A 19,163-nucleotide genomic window follows, 5' to 3' on the forward strand; every position below is an offset into this window, starting at 1 on the left:
ATATGGAGTAAGGAAGAAGCTGACTAAGAGTTTATTAGAGAAGGGATTTAGAAAGGGAGCTCAAGAATTTCTTTCAGTCTCCTGGACTCCCCCTGCAAACAGGAACATCCTCGATGAGGGAGAGAGTCTGTCACATGGCTGTACATGGCATGTATTATACAGTTAAGGTCACATCATCAGCTGGGAGAGAGCAGCACAGCTTCATTTTCTTTAGTGAAACAGCACCCGCTCCCGTCAGCTGCAGATATGATACCTCTGTGCTCTTCTGCTCCAATAAGCGAGCAGGTTTTCCCAGCAACTTGGTTTTTTGGGTGTTGCTTTTTGCTGTGGGCAAAAAGAGAGGAGAGCAAGATGCATCCTCCAAGAGTAGACTTTGAAAATAGGAAGATAATTCCTTACACGGTCACCCTTTGCCACCTTCTCCTGCACCTGATGTCAACACAGCATGCTTGGTTGGGGCAGTTCTCTTACACTCTACTGCAGAGAGGGAGCTGCCTTCCTGACTTCTGCCAGCTCTGCAGTTTAAGACCTTAATCTCAGTCTCGGGAAGATGCAAATTTTGTTTACTTTTTTAGAGAGTGAAAAAAAATTGAGATGGATTCTCAGAAGTTACCTTGTTCTGATCAATCTAAGTCCCTGTCTATCCCTCCAGAGCACACAGCCAAAATAAAGTTATAAATAGAGTGAATAAAATGTAACCCTATCTGCTGCGGTGGAAATGGATGAGAGGGAAGACTGGGAGGGGATAGGATAAACTGAGAACATGAGTAGAAGACAGTGAAGGGCAGAGACCAGTTTGTCTCCTGCATCCTATACAGCACTTCACCCAATAACTCTGACTGCTAAGAGAGTGTGAAGCTTTTCTAAGGCATCCAAAACTGTGGAGGGAGTTTTGGTAGGACTAAAGATATGGAACCATGTCCCTTAAGCTGGGGGGATCTGGAAGGGGCAGAGGTACCCACAGGGAAGGAACAGAAATTGGCAGGTACAGATTGAGGCAGGATGGCAGATAGGAAGGGAGTGAGGGTATGTCAGTTTTGCAGCACTAAGAGACAGTTCTGGGGATGGCAGGGGCCCAGCCGGTGTGAAAAGGAAAAATCTCTGCTTGGAAGGAACATCTGCAAGTCAATGTCTCTCCACTCTGAGTCTGTTCAGCAATGTCTTCTGATACTTCAGGATGAGGGGAGGAGTGCTGCTGGGAAACCTCCTTACTCCCCTCAGGAGCTGCTGCCTCAGCTCCTAGTCCTTGCTCTGGCAGTTCCTGGAGGTCCTAGTGCAGCTGGGAGGACCTCTGTGCTTCGCAGCCTTAAATGTAGTGGGAAGAGGGGAGAGTGTTGCATGACTGGGAGGGCTGTCCTGCTCCAAGGAGACCCCAGAGAGATACAGGCTTGCACTGAGAACATGCTGCTTCTCAATCAACAGACCTTGCTCTAATAGCCTGCAGAACAAATGCTACTTCCTACCATGCCATATTGCTTACAATATTGCCACATAACAAATAAACTGAAATTCCAAACTTCCCAGGTCGTGAACTCTAGGCTGTCACAGGCTGTGCCAGGGCATGCTAAAGCTCTGAGCATAGCAAACCTCCCAGAACCAGCAATCACACCCACAGCCCAAGAAGGTGGCTCACTGCTCCCTCCACCGGGGCTGTTATCCAGAGAAGCTGAGGAGGATCTGTTCTTTAACTCTGGTGGGCTTGGGATCAGGTTTATATTTCTTTTGAAACCCTTGCCACATGTGCAAACAAGTTGCACTGGTTGGTGTAATCTGAGAGTGAAATTAAATGAAGAGGTGACATGCCAACTGCGTACACAAAACAAGGGAAGTGTTTCCAAATCACAAGCTGCCATGGAGTGATGAGTTTTTATATAACAAAATTGTGGTTTGGATGACTGGTATTCTTCAACAAACTCTTCAGAAATATTTCCTGGAGCAAACCCAAAGAGAGAATCCTCATTTACCCTATTCCTTTCAGAAGTAATTGAATTCACTTGTTTAGGGTTTCTGCCTCCTCCACCTTTCATTCAGTGGCAATGTGAATTCTGCTAATCTCTCTACAAAACAGTCAATCTCCTCTAGTCTCACTAACCATCATTCAGTCACCCAGTAATGAAAAATTTCTTTGATCCTCTCTGTTTGCTTTCTCTCCCAAAAATATCTCCATTAAAAAAAAATTAAAAATCTTCAATAAACTCTTCCACCCAAAGGAATGTGTATGATTAGTTCAGTGGATTTTTTTTTCCCCCTGCAGTGGGTTGTTTGAGAAAACCTGAGAGCTAAGAAGATTGCAAAAGTGGCTCATAGCTTTGGGAAAGCTGTGTTAACACGAGTGTCCAAATGGTTATGCAAGCCATGGAAAATTATATAGAGAAGAAGAGGGAAAATGCAGGTAGCTGATGAGTAAGCACTCTTTCTGGATACCACATTTATGAGTATACATGGGTCACAGATTTTTCAGACTACAGCCTTTCTGCTGTGTGCAGCTAGCCAGTACTGTATTCACATCATAATATCCTTGGATAAGCAGGACGGTGCTTTCGACATCTATTCGGGGAGGAGATCTGAAAACCATCTCCCCAGGAGATTACATTACTTGTCAGTCATCTATCTACAAGCCAGAAACTTTACCCACATTTTTTTCAGGGCAGCTTACTGCAGCCTGTCCATCTTCATTGAATGTATACTTTTCTACTGGTTCATTTTCAAACATGAATTTTCACATCAATCAGCGGAAATTAAAACCTGTTCTTGAAAAAAACCAGTCCTTCTTCTTTGGGAAAAGTTCAGAGTTGTGGAAAGCGTGAAAAATACTGGACTTCTGTCTGAAAGGAAATAAATAAAAATTAATCCGGTTCGCATTTTCTCCAGTTCTGTGGAAGGCACAAACACAGTAATTTTCTTCACTAGTGAAGGTAGGTGCTTTTTCTCATTCCTCTTCATTCCTTGGAAGAGAGTACAGTCAGCCTCATACAGCACAAATCTCTGTTAATTTCTGTGATGAATTTACAGGCTAATTTCCTCCTGCCTACTATTCTGAGCCATCAGATCATGGGATCTGCTGCTGTACTGTGTAACACCTGGAAAAAAGTTACTGTGCTTTGAAGTCATGTAGCACTCTTCAGGAGAGAATTGCAAGGCACACTGCAAACACTTGGAGCCAGATCAAGGGAATGTTGCAAGTGAGTCATTTTACTTGAATGAAACACACTTTCATGCTCCACACAAATATGTGTCTATATGTGTGCTTTTATTTTCCTAGACACATTAGTTTTAGTTATTTACCCATTTGTGCTCCAGATAATTACATGCTGTGGATTCAATTGGATGCAGATTTATTCTTCACTTCCTGTCCTAAATTCTCTGCAATTAAACAGCTGCTGTGTGCTTGGTGTAATAAATTTACACAAAATCTGGGATGGTTTGGCATAGCAGAAAGGTTGTTTGGCACAGGCTTAGGACAGCTACATTACGTACAACTGGCAACCCCTGTGCAGGTTATGATTTCTCTAGCAAATGAGAATCGCCCTACTGCAACCAGAACAGGCCATTTGCATGACAGAAATGTTTACAAATTTATAACTTGTTTTACTTGGTTGCTTTGAATATTCTCTCCCAACCTGAAAAAGAAAATTTCCTTGGCTTTCCTGAGCTAAGTCTTTTGAAAGTCTTTTTCAACCTAGTTGAAAAGGAAAAAGAGGAATAAATTCTTCAGGAACCCTCTGTCTGCAGAAAGACCTCCACTTCATTTTATCAGGTGGAGCTTTCTTCCTCCACTGATGAGAGGGGTGAGAAATATGAGAGGGCCCTTTTCACGTATTTCTGTGTATACCATAATATTTTCCAACATTTTGCACTATCATTAATCAAACGCACAGATCAGATGCTGACCTTATCCTTTGCTGGGGCACTCACTGACCTCCACCCTATCCTGATCCACTTCCCTTGGGAAGCAGATCTCACAAGCCCAAGTCAGGAATTTCCCCACATGTGCCCATCATCCATGCAGCATCCTCATCTATGGCATTTGTGGCCTCAAATGGCTGTGGTCTGTGTGCCAGCATGAGCAACACACAGTTCTTTTGGGGGAGCAGATGTAAAGTCTGCTCTCGTGGGGCCTGCAGACTGGAATTAGAAATGTACTTCTGTTTATGAGTTAGCACACGTGTCTTTTTGTTTCCTGATACCTTCTGCATAATGAAGTCAATGAGAGTTAAACTCCTCAGCTGTGATTCACATATTCATTAATCTCCTGCAGTAACAAGTACGAATTTTACAGCACATACAGTGTGCTTATTACCAGTGTAAACAACTTGCTGCATCCAAAAAAAGAGTTGCAGGAATTAGGTCCCATTGTATCAAAGTGAAAGGAAGAAGGGTTAGAAAAATATGCTGTGCACTGCTACCTAGCCCAAAACGGCTGTGATCTGGTTATTGCATGGCAGCAGTTCTGTATCTTGGAGTGACAGCTGGCCCCATGGTTTCCACAAGTGTCTTTGGGGTTTGCGGAGGCCCTGCAGGAATTAACAGGGATTTAGCAAAGTGTGGGAGTTGCTAAAAAAAGCCTAGAGAAACAACACATCTGAACACAAGACAGATTATTCATTTAACTTATCAATTCAGGGGTGAAATGATGTCCAGGCAAAAGTGGAGAGCAGATCATGTTGGGTTTCTTCAGTAGGAGTTCCAAGGTGGTTTACTTTTCAGAGGTTGCCCCAGAGGCTGGCTTTTTGAGCCACAGGCAGAGGCATATCCCTCTCCCAAAGGGCTCTGAAGGCATTTCTGTGCTGTATCTGCTCCCAACCCGTCTCCACAGAGTACACTATTGTGGTTCCCTTCAGAAACCCACACGTGCTACTCACGCAGCTGCAGGACTGCAGATGCCTCTGGGATTAAAGGGAATGTGATGTGCCCAGGGTAATCTTTCATAGGAAAGGCTGAAGAAACTCACTTATTTTAAAGAAGAAACATTCATCTCTTTATTCCCACTCTTTCCACAGCCTGTGACCGTGTCTACTCCTTCCCTGGGAATATCCAGGTTGTTTTGACTTAAATAAACAACAACTCAAGGACCCCCTTGGCCCTTAGACATTTGGTAAAGGATCATTTTCCATTTCCCAAACCATTTTGACTCAGGTCCTGTTCGGATTATAGAGGAATTTTCCCTTCTTTTTTTCCCCCTGTTGAGCTGAAGAGGAACAGGATCAGGTCCATGATATGATACAATTTCTCTTGTGTTTTATGGTCCTTAAAGGTTCAAGTCTAATCCACATTTTCTTCCTCTTGTGAAATGAAGTCAGAATTATCAAGTCTTCTGGTCCAGCTACAAGGAAGATCTGAACAACATAAAAATACTGTGTGGATGGGAGCAGGTAGCAGGTTATTAGGTCGAGGTTGCCTATGGAGATGTATGGAGAGGAGCACCTCTGCAAAGGCAGCTGACATGTTTAGTGACATAAAGTGCCTTGACTGTTAGCTTCTTTTTTTTTTTTCCTTTCTAAATGACAAGACAAAGCCACCTCTGCTCTCCTCCAACTCCCCTCACCCTCCCAAGCCATCCCCTTGCCCCTAGATGCTTGGTGTTTCTTCTCTTAGAGGGGAAAAGAAAGAAAAAAAAAAAAAGAAAGAAAGGGAGAGAGACATTTTCTTTCACACAAGGCCTCAGAATTACAGTTCATGAACTATTCAGTAAACTGACCGGCATGAACCTCCCTTCAACGGCCTAATCTAAGGGGTGGATCTATGTGTTTTGTTGCTTGTCAAAAACAATCACTGCTCGGCCCATTACATTTACAGCACGTCGTCCTTTAATTGGTGTAACACACTGAGGGCTGAAAGGAAGAAAGTCCTACAAAAGCCCCCGAGTGAATGAACCCTGACTCACACAAAAATACTCTTCAGAAGTTCAGAGCTGGGCACTAACAAGGGAGGTAGAGAGTTAGTTTGAAAAGGGGTTAAGTTCAGAAATGTGCCACCTTGAAGACCCTCCCATCAAAGCCATGATAGCATTGACAAGATGCAGGGGGAAAAAAGTTAATATTCCGACCTTTCGGGTTTGAAGGGAATGCAGGGAAGGACTGGAGATTCCTCCCGGCTCTGCTTCCCGGCCTAACCCTTTTCACTTCGGGGCCGTTCTCATTGTGTTCTTCGACTGCTTAAGAAAAATAAGAGACAAAAAAAGAAAGAAAAGAGCCCCACGAGACGCGAAATGCAGCCCAGTCCGGGCCGGGCCGGCGGAGCGCTGACCCAGCCCGCGACAAAGCCCGCTCTCCGCGCAGAACGCTGCCTCCTGCCCAGTTCCCTCCCAGGGCCGCTCTCCCGGGCCCCTAGTGATTAGACTAATTAACAAAATCGATGTTTAAACGCCCGAAGCCACACTTCAGGGAGAGGGGGGTTCAGGGTGCCGGGCCCCGTGGCCCCACCGCCTCTTCCCGACGCCCCGGGGAGACTGGCGGGGGCAAAAGGGCTCGGCGGGGGCCGGGATGGGGCCGGGGCAGGGCCGCCGCCCCCTCCACCTTCTCTCTGGCTCTATATCTCCGCTGACTCCTTCTCCTTTCCTTTTCTTTTTCTTTTCTCCTCTCCTCTCCTCTACCTCTTACACGGACCGTCGCTGCCGCGGGATTTTTTAATCTCTCTAAAGATACAATAACTATTTTGATGTAAATGGCGAGCCTTGGGTGGGTCTCTGGGGTAGAGAGTTAATGATTCTTCTTACACCGGGCTGTTCTTTCACTTCTCCTGCGAGCACCATGTTAATAAATTAATGCACCTTTCATTACTCCTACATGCATCAAACCTCAGCTTTGTATTTTGCGGCCTGACCCTCGTTCCTACACTTTTGTGAGCAAGTTGCCCCCATGCTAAGGCTGGGGCACTTTTAAATGCAGTCCCATAGTCCTACCCAGGTTTGTAATCCGTCAAAAAGCCGTTGATTGCTGCAAGCGTTACTTTTCATTAAGAAAACTTAGAAGCAATTTGGAAGAACCCTTCTCAATGAATACATTTACCCCCAAATGCTTTTTATTCTTCGCCTATACTTGATGAGTTTCTCTGGCACAAATCAGTTCTTACAGGCACAGAATGGGCAATCCCCTGATCCCCATCAATTGTCATCCAGAGTTTGGGCCACTTTGACCGCCAATAGTGGGGAAGTCAGAGCTAATCCTCAGAAGGAATCACGGGAAAAGAAAAGCAACAATAACCAAGTCAAGCGTAAAAAATGAAAGAGAAATCTCTATTATCACTCACTACATTTCCCAGCGATGTACTGAAAAAATCAGCTCGTTTGTCATTCGAGTCAGACACCCGGAGAAGAATATGGGGTCGTGGTGGGTTGGTAGACTCACACGACGTAAGGAACAATATTTTAGAGCAAAAGGCCTCTTCATTTGCCAAATCCTCCTCACATCCGCCATAACCATTAAATACAGACTGACTTTATTCTCTATGGGAAGAACAAGGGGAAAGGAGCCTTCAGCCACATAGCCAGACAAAAGTCCAAAGAGCCGGGGACCGGGGAGGCGAGGCGGGAGGATAGCGGCCACCCTCCTCCGCACCGGCCCCGGGCCCCGGCTCAGGGGGTGTGCGAGGGTATGGGGGGGTGTCGGGGGCGGGAGGAGGTTTGTAAAGCTGGGTGATTGTCTGTCTGTCTGTCTGAGGGCGTGTGAGCAGGTGAGCTTGCAGGGAAGGTGGGGCGCATGTCCATGTGAGAGTGCTGGGGCGTGCAAGGGGGTGCCAGGAGGTGCACTTGGGCGGGAAGGGGCTTTGGGAATGTGAGGAATCCGCGCACCCCAGACGGCGAAGCGCGGGTGTGCACTCTTGCTCGCGAGTGTGCAAGGAACGGAGGGGGAGAGGGATCTCCGCGGGTGGATACGCGGGTGTGGATCCTGTGCGTGAGCGGAAGATGCGTGCGCCGCGAGGGGCGGGTGAGGAGGGACATGTGTGGAGAGAGAAAGGTGTGAACACGGGGGAAAGTGAGAGGAGGTTGTGAGGGGTGGGTGTAGTCGGGGCACCTGGTCCTGCGTGTGCGTACAGGGCTGTGTGCGGCGGGGCAGCGGGGCTGGCCGGGGAGCTGCTGGGGGGCGAGAGAGACAGTGAGACTTTTGAGAGGCGGCAAACATTGCCGCTTTCCACGCTGACACCTACAATTAGCCCAAAGAAGGCCGTGAATCCTTTACTCCCCGGCCAAGCGAGGGGCAAAGTTAGCGCTGACAGCCAGCTGCCAAGCCTCCCGCGGCTGATACCTTTCGAGCAAGTAAACAAGTCGATAGCCATCAGCCCACTACTGGCCCCCCGGCTTTTGAGGGGAGCTTCCCCAAAGCCCCACGGGTGTCCTTCCTTCCCGGAGGGCTGACTGAAGCTGAGAGGTTTTGCTCGGCTTTGGGAGTGTCTGTGCGAGCAGAGAGGGGGCGAGACAAGACGGGTGAAAAGGGGGAATACAGTAACCACGATGAAAGGAGGGGGCGATGGTCCCACTCGTGGTCCGTGGGGAAGGAGGTGCCCAGGAGCCCGCAGGCAGCGGGAGTGACTGGCGCCTCCCCGACTTGTCTCGCCTCGGCGCGACACCCGGGACGGTGGGGACCTGGGGGCGCTCCCCGTTCTCCGCAGAGTTGCGGACTCTGCTCTCAAGTTGCCACGAAGCACTCTCCCTAGTTTTTAGCAACCCGCACGCTCACGGGTACCTTAGTGCAGACTTTTATTTTTCATTGGTGTGAGGCTTATTTGTTTGTTTGTTTGTTTTTTTTTTAATAGAACCGACGAATAAATTTTTAAGCAAAGCTACGGGGTTTATTTTTGTTTTAATTTCCCCCCCCCTTTTTTTTTCTTTTTTTTTTTTTTTCTTCTTGTCCTGTTCTCCCACCTCGCAGATTTCAGGGCAATCCCGGCACCGGCTGCAGCCGTGTTTTCCCCCGTGTTGCCCGGGCTGTTCTGGGCGGCCGGTGTCCCGCAAGCTCGATGCGGAGGCGGCCGTATACACCGAAGCCCAGAGAGGCCCCGGGGACCCGGCCCGTTCCCACTCGGCAATCCCTGCCGGGGAGCAGCACCCCGGTCGCGGTGTCCTGGCCTGGATTTACATAAAAGTGCGGTCTCTTTGCATCATCCCTCATCTCGAAATGGTGCTTGAAGAACTCGAGACACTCTGCAGTCCTAATTAGTGATTTTTGTCCTCTTGTTATGGGGCTCAGCATCTCATGCAAATGAACTCTTCATCGCCGTCACCATTACTACTGCGCCAGAATTAACTGACTCTTATCTTTAATGATATGCCGCTGAACTTCTCGGAGCCCGGCTAGCTTTTTATCTTGATTACTCTAATCAATAAGAAATGATAGACTAAAATTATAAACTCTATTGGCTTTTGAATGTTACCGACAAGCCCTCTAGATGCGCTCCCCTTTCATTGTTATTTATTAAAATGATCTTCAGCTAACTGCGGATGCAAATAGAGAAATGAACCGGCGAGGGGGCCTGGCACGGAGGGATCCCCCTCCCGCTCCTTTAGGGAGCCCCGTCCGGTGGGCTCAGATGGAGCACAGGGGCTTTGTAAACAAATGGCTCTTTTTTTACCAGAAGCGCGAGTAAAAAAACAAAACAAAACAAAACAAAACAAAAAACCCCCAAACCAAAACAACAACAAACCAAACCACAACCCCCCAAGAGCTCCCGTTCACAACAAATTAGGACATAAAGTTCCCCCTCCTCCCCAAGGCCCGACGCCCACGGGAGCTGTCCCGGGAAGGGGACGGGGGGGGCAGGCATGGGTGGGAAACGGGGATGTTGCCACTGGCCGGCCTCTTCCCGTGGGGGCAGCACACGAAGGGCCCAATCCTGGCCGGCCTCCCTCCACCCCAAAGGAGCCAGAGGCAGGACTGCAGGACCCGGCCCGACCCCGCTGCTTCCCGCAAGGCCAGCAAACACCCGCTCCTCGCTGGCGGTAATAGGGGATCAATATTAAACCAGCAGCAGCCCAAGTCACCGTGGCGATCAGTCCCCAGACTGATCGGTGCAGGGCTGGCCGGGAATGCGCCTGGCACTCCGCCGCCCCCTCGCCAGCCCCCTCGGTCCGCCCGAAAACATCTTTTCTTGTCTGTCAGCAGTAATTAGATATCCTTGTGGTGACAGAGGGATGCACGGCACCAGCACTTTGTCTCGGGGGAAAGGAATACGTAGATATGCTCGCACACACACAAACAGAGACCGCCAATTTTGCTGCTGCCTTCCCCCCCCCCTTTTTTTTCTCTTCCCCTCCTTTTTTTAGCCTCAGGGAGTGGCACCGAGCGGGTCCGGCGGCTGTCCGTGGGTCCCAAGGACTCCCAGCGCCCACTCCCCGGTGGCCCGGGCGGCTCCTCGCCCGCGGAGGGGACAGCCCCTGCGAAGGAATTCGGGGACATCCCAGCCTGGCAGCATGGATCGGTGCTCCGCAGCCGCTCCTCTGTTCCGCCCCACTCCTTTCCTTCCTTCCAGCGAGGATTCAGTTTGCTGTCAGTGCTCGAGATTTCAGTTAAATTCTTAGGTGAATACGAGGAGCGGATTTACGTGAAAATTTTTAAGTCTGTCGAAGAGAAAAGGATACATTTAGTTATCTACATGAAAAGGAAACCTCTCTTAAACGAATTTCTAGGGCAGAAACACGTTGACTGTAATAACAGTGGCCTGAGGGCCGTCATTTCGTTCCTCTCTGATAGGCGAATTTCACGGCATTTCCGAACGCGGGGCCGAAGTTATCAAATCCCCGGCTCTTCGCGATCACCCATCGGAGAGACTCTACACATTTATTTCCACCCCTAGTCCTTAAACCTGTAGAATACCAGCGCCTGCAGCTTTTTTTTTTCTCTTAAGAGTTTAATTACTTTAATATTTTCAGTATAAACCTGTTTTTATCTCTTAGGGAGAGAATTAATCAGAGTAAAGGAAGAGTCGCAATATCCAAGATGAGTTGGACGATAAAATAAATTAGAAATCCATGAGGGACAAAATTGTTTTTCTTTCCTTATATCGGACACACGGTGGGTTTTTTCTAAATGTTCAGACGACACAGAGGCACATAAAATATGTAATTGGCGTATAATGGAGCAGTACACAGGGAAAGACTAACAAAGTAGTCGTACGCATGAAAATTGAAGTTGTGTGCCACAAAGGCAGACCTTTCCATGGGGGAAGGGCTGAATGTGGTAAAATCATGTAAAATCTCCGTTCTCAGTAACATCTCGTTATTAGGAATGATGACTAAACCTCCAGGATTATTCTGGACTGTAAGTTATCAAGAGCCCACTAATTTCACATTAAAACCCATTGACTGCAACAGCGTGATTGAAGGGTTTTTAACAATTAACATAATCAGAAAATGAGCGGAGATAATTTTTATTCAACTCATTACTTTTTAATCATGTATTTCTTTTAATTAATATCTGCTCCGTGAAAATAACAAAAAGCCGAGTCCCAGAGCGGCCCCGGGCAGGAGGGGCGACCCCGGCGGCGGCAGCGGGGCGGGCCGGGGGGTCTCTGGGGGCGGTGGGACCGGGGGGAGCGGGGCCGGAGGGCGGCATTGCTCCCAAAGCCACCGCCGGAGCTGCTGCCACGGCCTCTCCTCAAAACAACCCCCGCCCCATGTCAAAAAGGCCCGGCTAGTATCGGGCTCTCGGACTCCCGCCTCCCCAAGCCCCGACCTCAAGGGGCGCAGGACAGCCTGGGCATATCCCAGATCCCCGACGCGGCGCCGAGCGAGCTCTCCCCAGCCCTACCCTGCCAAGGAGAAAGGGGTGGAGGGTTCAGGGGGGAATGGGAAGCCGACCCCAGCCCCGGGAAGGCTGCCTATGCTGTCGCCAGTGTCAACAGGTGGCTGCTGCTGCTCAGCCCCACAGCCCTCGGAGCCCACCTCACCTGTGACAGGGGCAGCGTGCCCAGCGCCCCTGTGCGTGAGGCTGCGGGGGGGGGGGGCCGTGTACCCCTGTGTATGTGCCGGGTTTCATCGACTCCTGTCCTTTCCTTTGATGAGTCGTTTAAGCCTCCCTTGTGACAAATTCAGGGGTTGTTGTGAGGAAGGGAATACCTGACTTGGAAAAAAACCCAAAACCCCTAAATCTGGGCTCTGGACATCCGCGCTCCGAGGGAAAAAAAGCCACAGCAGTTCTCCAGAGGTCTGCGTGGGAGTGAGCCCCGGGAGGCAGCCCCAGCACTGTCCTCGTCGAGACAGAGCCGTGAAGAGGGGAAGGGCTCACCTGAAGTCTGTCCATCCATCTGTCCATCCGTCTGGACACTCATCTATCCTCACCACCACCGCCTGCCCCACTGCTCGACGCCCCCCGAGGTGCGCGGGAGGGCTGCGGGGGGAGAGCGCCTGTGCTCGCACGGGAGGGGGTTTCACGCTCGTCGCCGGGGCCACGCACCTTGCAACAAGGAACCGTGAAGGAGAATTCCTGCGGCGGGTGTCCAGCTGTTGGACGGAGCTCACAGAAGCTGGCCCCACTCGGTGCTGGGACTGGCCGGTGTGTGTGTGTGTGTGTGCGTGTGTCTGTCCCCGCTTTCACCGCAAGCGAAGATGTTGAAAATCCCGTGGGAAATTTCCGGGATCAACCGTTCCTTATTTTTTTTAATCATTTGTTGACAAAGGTATCCAGGCTCTGAATAGCTGGAAGACAGTGAGACATCAGTGCATGTAAGACAACCTCAGACATTCAAAAACCCGTGCTGCTGACAAAGGCTTGCCCAAACTGATGAAGAATTGACAGGTTCGTGTTGAATAAGTAACTCCTCTCTTTCAAACACTTCAGTGTAGAAAGAGTAGGAAAATCAAATTTTATCCTTTTATAAAGCCTCACAGCCTGACCTCTGTCTCTGGAACCTCCTTTCTTGAAAATTTACTTTGGGTCCTTTGGCCCTGGAAGGAGCCAGTGTAACTGTCCCCTTAAATGTGGATTGGAGCTAAATCCTGCCAACCAGAGATTTCAGGGGCGTGGTGTGGGCAGGATGACCAGGTTGCCTCCACTGGCCCTGCAGGTAGATTTGTACAGTTCCACCCAGCAGAGAAAGATTGAGTATGCAGTATTAGATCAGTTTCAAGACTGGAAATGGGTTGTGGGTTTTTTATCAGTTGCTGTTAAGTCAGTCGGTTTGGACTTTTTTTTTTGAGATGAGGTGGAACTAACTTTTTTTTAAATAAAAACACTCTAAATGGAAAAAAATAATTTTAAAAAGAAACTATTACAAATAAAACATCCATAATTATAATTTCAGCACTGTAAGTTACATTCACTACATGTGATGTTTACAACTGAGACAGTATTTGCTGTTTGGTTTTTTAACATAAATTCCATGTGAACTCTTGGAACAGGGTAAGTGACTTTCAGGTCACAGCAACAGGCTGAGACTGAAACATGGCAATGAACACTGTGAGGTGTGAAGGCAACTGTTTACAAAATTTCATCCAGTCTTCAACTGTCTGTAGTCTTTTGGAAGTGCCTGTTCATTCCTGCTAGCCATCTGGTACTCAGCATTATGTTTATAACCTCTTGACCAGAGCACACTCCCTTTCTTGCGTGCATGCAACCTCGGTGAACTCAGTTGAGCAGATTTGCAAATTCACAGATGAGAAAGTTTGGCCCTTTGTGGAAACCACAATGGACCAATGCTGGTGACATACCCCAGGCAGGAACAACACTTGGCTCTTCCCAGGTTCCTCACAGCTCACAACAGTGCAGAGGCTACAGCTGACCGAGGCCTGGTGGGACAGTGGACTTCTCCTCCAGAGCTGTCTCTCTCAACCCTTCACCAGTAGGCACCTTATTGCTACAATAACCTAAAATTGTGTTGAATATTTCTATTTTTTTTTTTAATTTTCCCAGAATCAACATAGATTAGGGTAAGCAATGCTTAAATTTCAATACCTTTACTGAAATAACCTATCGTGTTTATGCTATCTTCTGTTAGGGCTCATCTTGCTGTGGTCTTTTATCCAGAGAAGAAAGAAAATATTTTTTTTAGGAAATCATATTAATAAATAGATAATTTTCTACTATTATGGGTGAAAGGAAATACCTAGGTACAATGCAAAGAAGAGATGTAAAGCAAAGAACTCACCAGGACAGACTTGGAGACGTGTCAAAATATTCTTTTTCCCTTAGCTAGTTAGTTCAGATGTTCGTGTTGTCTCCTTTACCATTGTTTCAGTCCTGGCCACGCATATGCAGGAGGAAAGGACTCCTGCTTTTGGAGAGTGTCCTCCACTGGCTCATCCCAGGGGGGCTGTACCACAAGGAGTGAAACTTGATGGGTGCACAAGCAGATCCAGTGTCTGCTGAAGCCCAGCCATTCTCTTCCCTCATGAGTCATGTTCTAGGCCTGTGTTTTGGGAACTTGGTAAAATTCAATGGAAATATATGACCAGCAAGAAACACTCTATGCAAAAGGGAAGAACAGCTTTGGATTGCTTCCTACTGAAGAGAAGACTGGGATGATAACTCACTGACTCCAGGGTTACTAAAAGCAGAATTTGGCTCACTGGGTATTTTTGAACATGGATAGTCATCCACACTATGAAAAGAATCTACCTTTTATATTATTTGCGTCAATCAAGAAGTTATTCGTGTTAATTTCACTATTATGATGCTTCTAATGTTTCTGCTGTGTTTTAAACATTATCTTCAAATGTCTCTTTTCCTTCCTTCATATTTCTTTTCCCTATACATTGGTTATTTCATCAGTATCATCCTGTTTTACTGCCATGAAAAATATGCAGTCTAACAGCTCTTCTTTCATTTCGTAACAAACAGCACAATTAAGACTAATTAGACTTAATATGAGTAAGGAAATGGCAATGCCACCCAGGACCTTAAATGTGATATCATTCAATTGCTCAAGTGCAGCATCCTGGAAAAAAAAAAACCAAAGAAAAATCCCATCAACTTATTTCTAACTATATCTTTACAGACTGGCATGATTGTCTACTGTCAATTATTGTTTTTCTAGTCATGATTCTAAAAATATAATGTACTTTTTTTTTTTTCCTTTCCACAGCAAAAAACTCTGACAGGTGCAAGGAAATGATATTTCTTTGTGCAATGGATTCATAGAGAGGATAATACGCAAACATTTAAGGTCTAAGCGAAGGTCATACGGCACTATATATGATTTCTGAAGCTATCATGCTGTTATGCACTTACAGAAAATAAGAGCCTTCATACAAAGATGTGGGGTTGTTTTCTCTCTTCAGAAATGTGCTGGTGTTAAGGAAGAGGGTTAGCTGATGTCTGTCTCAGTGTTCTCTCTCTATCTCCTTGGAAATGGGGAAATTATTGATGGCTTTCTGGCTTACCATTACAGGTCACTTCAATGCCTTCTGATACTCTAGCCACAGCGTCAGGACAGTGTCCTGCTGAGCTTGTCCCAGCTGCATGTGGTCTGAGTATTCACAAGAGGTTACAAAAAACATAGGCTTCAGAAGAAGGTGGATATGGAAAATGGGTCCTGGGCAGGTCTCTGTGGACAGTCTCTAGAGGATATTGGGTGGAGGTTCATGATTCTCCAAAATGAGAATATGGTGATTTGGCTTAGGTGAGCAAATAGTCTGCTTCACAATTTGCCATATAATTGCCCAAGACAAACACATTACAGATCCTGGTTGAGTTGGACAGCCAGGCACAGTAGGTGTAGTCACACCTCTTTAGAAAACTGTGATGTTATTAGTCTTTCCTTGTTTCATTTGGCAATTCTGGGAATAAAATGATTTTTGCAGAACATTCTTAAAAAAGTATTCTGTATGAGTCACTGACACACATTTTCCATAAGTCTAACATTGCTGAAGTTTTAGTTGGGGAAAGCAGTTTCTTGTACTCAACCAGAGAATGAGGTTCCTGAGTGTGTCTTCACATTTGGAATGGACTGCCAGGAAAAGTGGTGGAGTCACTGTCCCTGGACATGTTTGAGGAAAGACTGGATGTGGCACTCAGTCTAGCTGGCATGGTGATGATGGTCATAGGTTGGACTTGATGATCTCAGAGTTCTTTTCCAGTCTAAATGATTCTGTGATTCTGTGATTTCAAGTGTCTGGCCTTCCCTGATTCCCTAGCAGCCAATGCAACATTATTGCTCCCGAGTACTCAAGCTGGGATTTGGCATCTGATTTGCAAAACCACTGATAAACTTTGGGGTTTTCTGAATTAAAGACTGAACTTATTGTAAATCGACTATCTTTTTTTTCCCTGATTTTTGAGTTCTTTTGCTCATTCTTCAGAGATTAGTGCAGATGTGACTCTGTCTTCTTGCCCTGAGTGAGAAGGTTTTCCTATTCTTAGCTATGCACATAGAAGAATAATGCTCCAATGGGACAGTGCTAGCAGGCACAGTGGCTCAAGCTGGTCAGAAATGGTGCAGCTAGATAAATGTTTGTCAACTGCTTTTAAACTAAGATTACACAACCCTTGAAAATAAGAGTTGGCTCAGACCATTGTATGGTATTGCCAGGATGAGTTTGACTTGCAACTAACCAAAAATGTCTCAACATGACGAGTTTATTTAACATATTTACTTCCTCTCAAGTTCATTGTCATGGGTGTGATGAAGATGCATTAATTAATTAATTAATTATTAATTACATATGTGGTACTGTTTTCTGGACCACTTTCTGATGCTCTGTGGAATCTTAAAAAAAGTCATTGGGTTACTTGCTGTTGGGCTTTGACATCAGTCACAACCAGCACACAAGGGAGCCAGCACTGGCCCTGTGAATTAATAGGTACATGCAGAACTGTAATGGAGATGGGGAAGAAAAACTTTCCATCGGCAGGGAATAGTTGTGCAAAGAAGATATAATACACTGATCCTTTGTTCATGTTAAGCTTTGTCATCTTTGCAATGAAATTGGTCAAGAGATTTCCATTTCCACAATGCCAGAAACAGCTCTCTGTGGATAACCTTCACACCTCCCTGTTCTTACCAGCCTCTATTTCAGATGAAGAGTAGTCTGTCTTCTGTACTGCAGTTTTGACTTTGGAGGCAGAGTCTTTTCTCCCCTTTCATCCTGCCCTCTGAGCTGCTGCCTGCCCCAGTCTCCCTTTCTGAAGCAATACCACTCTCCAAGCACCCAGCCTCCCAGTCATGCCTGACCCCTTTCTCTTAGTCATCACTTAATTTTCTGTCACTACTTTGACATTTATGGTCTGATCCTCTTTTTCCAGCTCTTTGGTGAAAATGCTTTATCCAAGCCATGATCCTTTAAAGATAAAAAGAAAACTTGAAAAAAGAGTTCAGTTCTCAGCTCTCAGTGGCATAAACCAGGAGAAAGAATACTGAAGGTAACAGGGAGACGATCAGAAGGGATCAGCTTCAAACTGTTAGTTTTCTCTGGTTCACACTGCTGTCTTTACAGATCCAACAAGATGACATAAGAAATCAATACTCCTTTGCTGTGTTCAATTTCTGCACTGTTAAGGTAAGACTCTTCCTCCTGCTGAATGACGTACTTTCTTATAGTCAGGGCAGGTATTGAAACACTTGGATGTATTTTCAAGAATAATTGGGACTATATAACCTCAGAAGGTTTCTGATATTCTTAGATATTTCTGAGATTTGCAGGCCAAGGCCAAATTCTGCTTGCTTTAGTTGTGAGTACAACCCCTTTGACAGGGTTGAGCGGAAAGGTAATGTCACCACTTCTGCCTGGTAACAAAATTCATCTATTATCAGAGAAGGGGTCCATGCCTTCTTCAAGCCCTGGTTCTGAACCACAGCTGAAAAAGTTAGTGACTTGCTATTTTTACTTTGTAAGATCATGCTTATTACTGATAAAAAGGAGAAGCATTTAATGACCAGACATCTTAGAGGTCTACAGCAATGCATTTATTAATGCTAGAAATGTTTATACTCCCGTTATGCCTTGGAGATTTCATCTGAAAGTCTTGAGTTTGGTTGTTGGGTTTTTTTTAATTCTTCTCCTTCCCCTTTTTCTTTTTAATATTTTTTCTTTCTCCTTTTTCCCTTTTTTTTTTTTCCCTCGCCCCACCCCCCCGAGACCAGTTTCCACTCGGAGGAAGAACACGTTCTCTCGCAGGAGAATTTTTAAGTTTCTCAAGGCGTGGGAAAACGAATCCTCCTTGACCTGCGAAGATGAAGGCGCAGCTTTACCCTCTCCAGCCGGTCCTTCCCGGTGCCCGTGCAGACCCACGCGACGGATGCCTCTGGTGACGATGGTAAGCGACCAGTCCGGGGCGTTTTTCCATTGCTCCCTCGGGATGCAGTTGCTGTCAGGGCTGTATGGGACACTCCGAGGGCCCTTTCTAGCCCCCCGCCGCCCCTCGGTGGGCGATGTGCGGGAGTGCTGCTGCCCTCTCCCGGGGGGATGCGGGCAGCCCGGCCGTGTCCGGGGTCCACACTGCGGGGACACCCCGCTCCCTGTGGCAGGACAACGGGGCTTTTTGGTCGCCGGCTGGGCCGAGGGTAGTTTAGGGGTGGCAACCGGTCCCTGTTCCCGTCTCCGGGATGCGGGCGCCGGCTTGCTACAGGCATTACCGCCGCCCCGGGCTTTGTCGGTGCTGAGGCTGCACCCCTGCTAGCGAGCTAAGGAAAGGTGACCATCTTCTGGCCCCGCGGCTACCCGGCCACACGCATCCTGCTAAGCAGTTTCAGGCTTCCACACGTAGCAGCCTTGCTAGACATGGTCCCCAAAACAGCAGTCCCCGTGCAAGAGAGTACTGTCTGGCTTTGGACAAAGCCTGGGTGGGACCTGCTCGGAGACGGGGCAGGGGCACTCAGGGAAGGTCCAGGATGCAACCCAGGGCCCTTGCCCTGATCATTTGCAAGTACAGGAAATGTGATAATTTTTTGATCAACTCTCACATTTCTCTCTGTCAAACTCATGATGTGCTTTTAATTTGTTTTCATTCATTGCTTTGGAAGCCAGTTCTTCAGAGTTGAGGCATTCAGCCCACTCAGAGAAGTCAGATGCTTTCTGTTGGGTGCTCTTCGACTGCCTGATGGCATCTTTATTGCCTTTGTTGTTGTGTTTTCACAAATCTATCCTGAATATTTACAGGCCGTGACATTTACAATATGACTGGCACAAGTCAGCACTGGGTGGGCCAGGTGACGTGGAGCTGGTGGAGCTGGGTATGACTGGGTGTGTGGGGAGCTTCAAACAGTCATGAACTCCCGGCAGCTGCCACTGTTGTGGC

This window comes from Manacus candei, unplaced genomic scaffold (genome assembly GCF_025592945.1).
Source record: "Manacus candei isolate 608988 ecotype Guabito, Panama unplaced genomic scaffold, ASM2559294v1 h1tg000034l, whole genome shotgun sequence".
NCBI lineage: Eukaryota > Metazoa > Chordata > Aves > Passeriformes > Pipridae > Manacus > Manacus candei.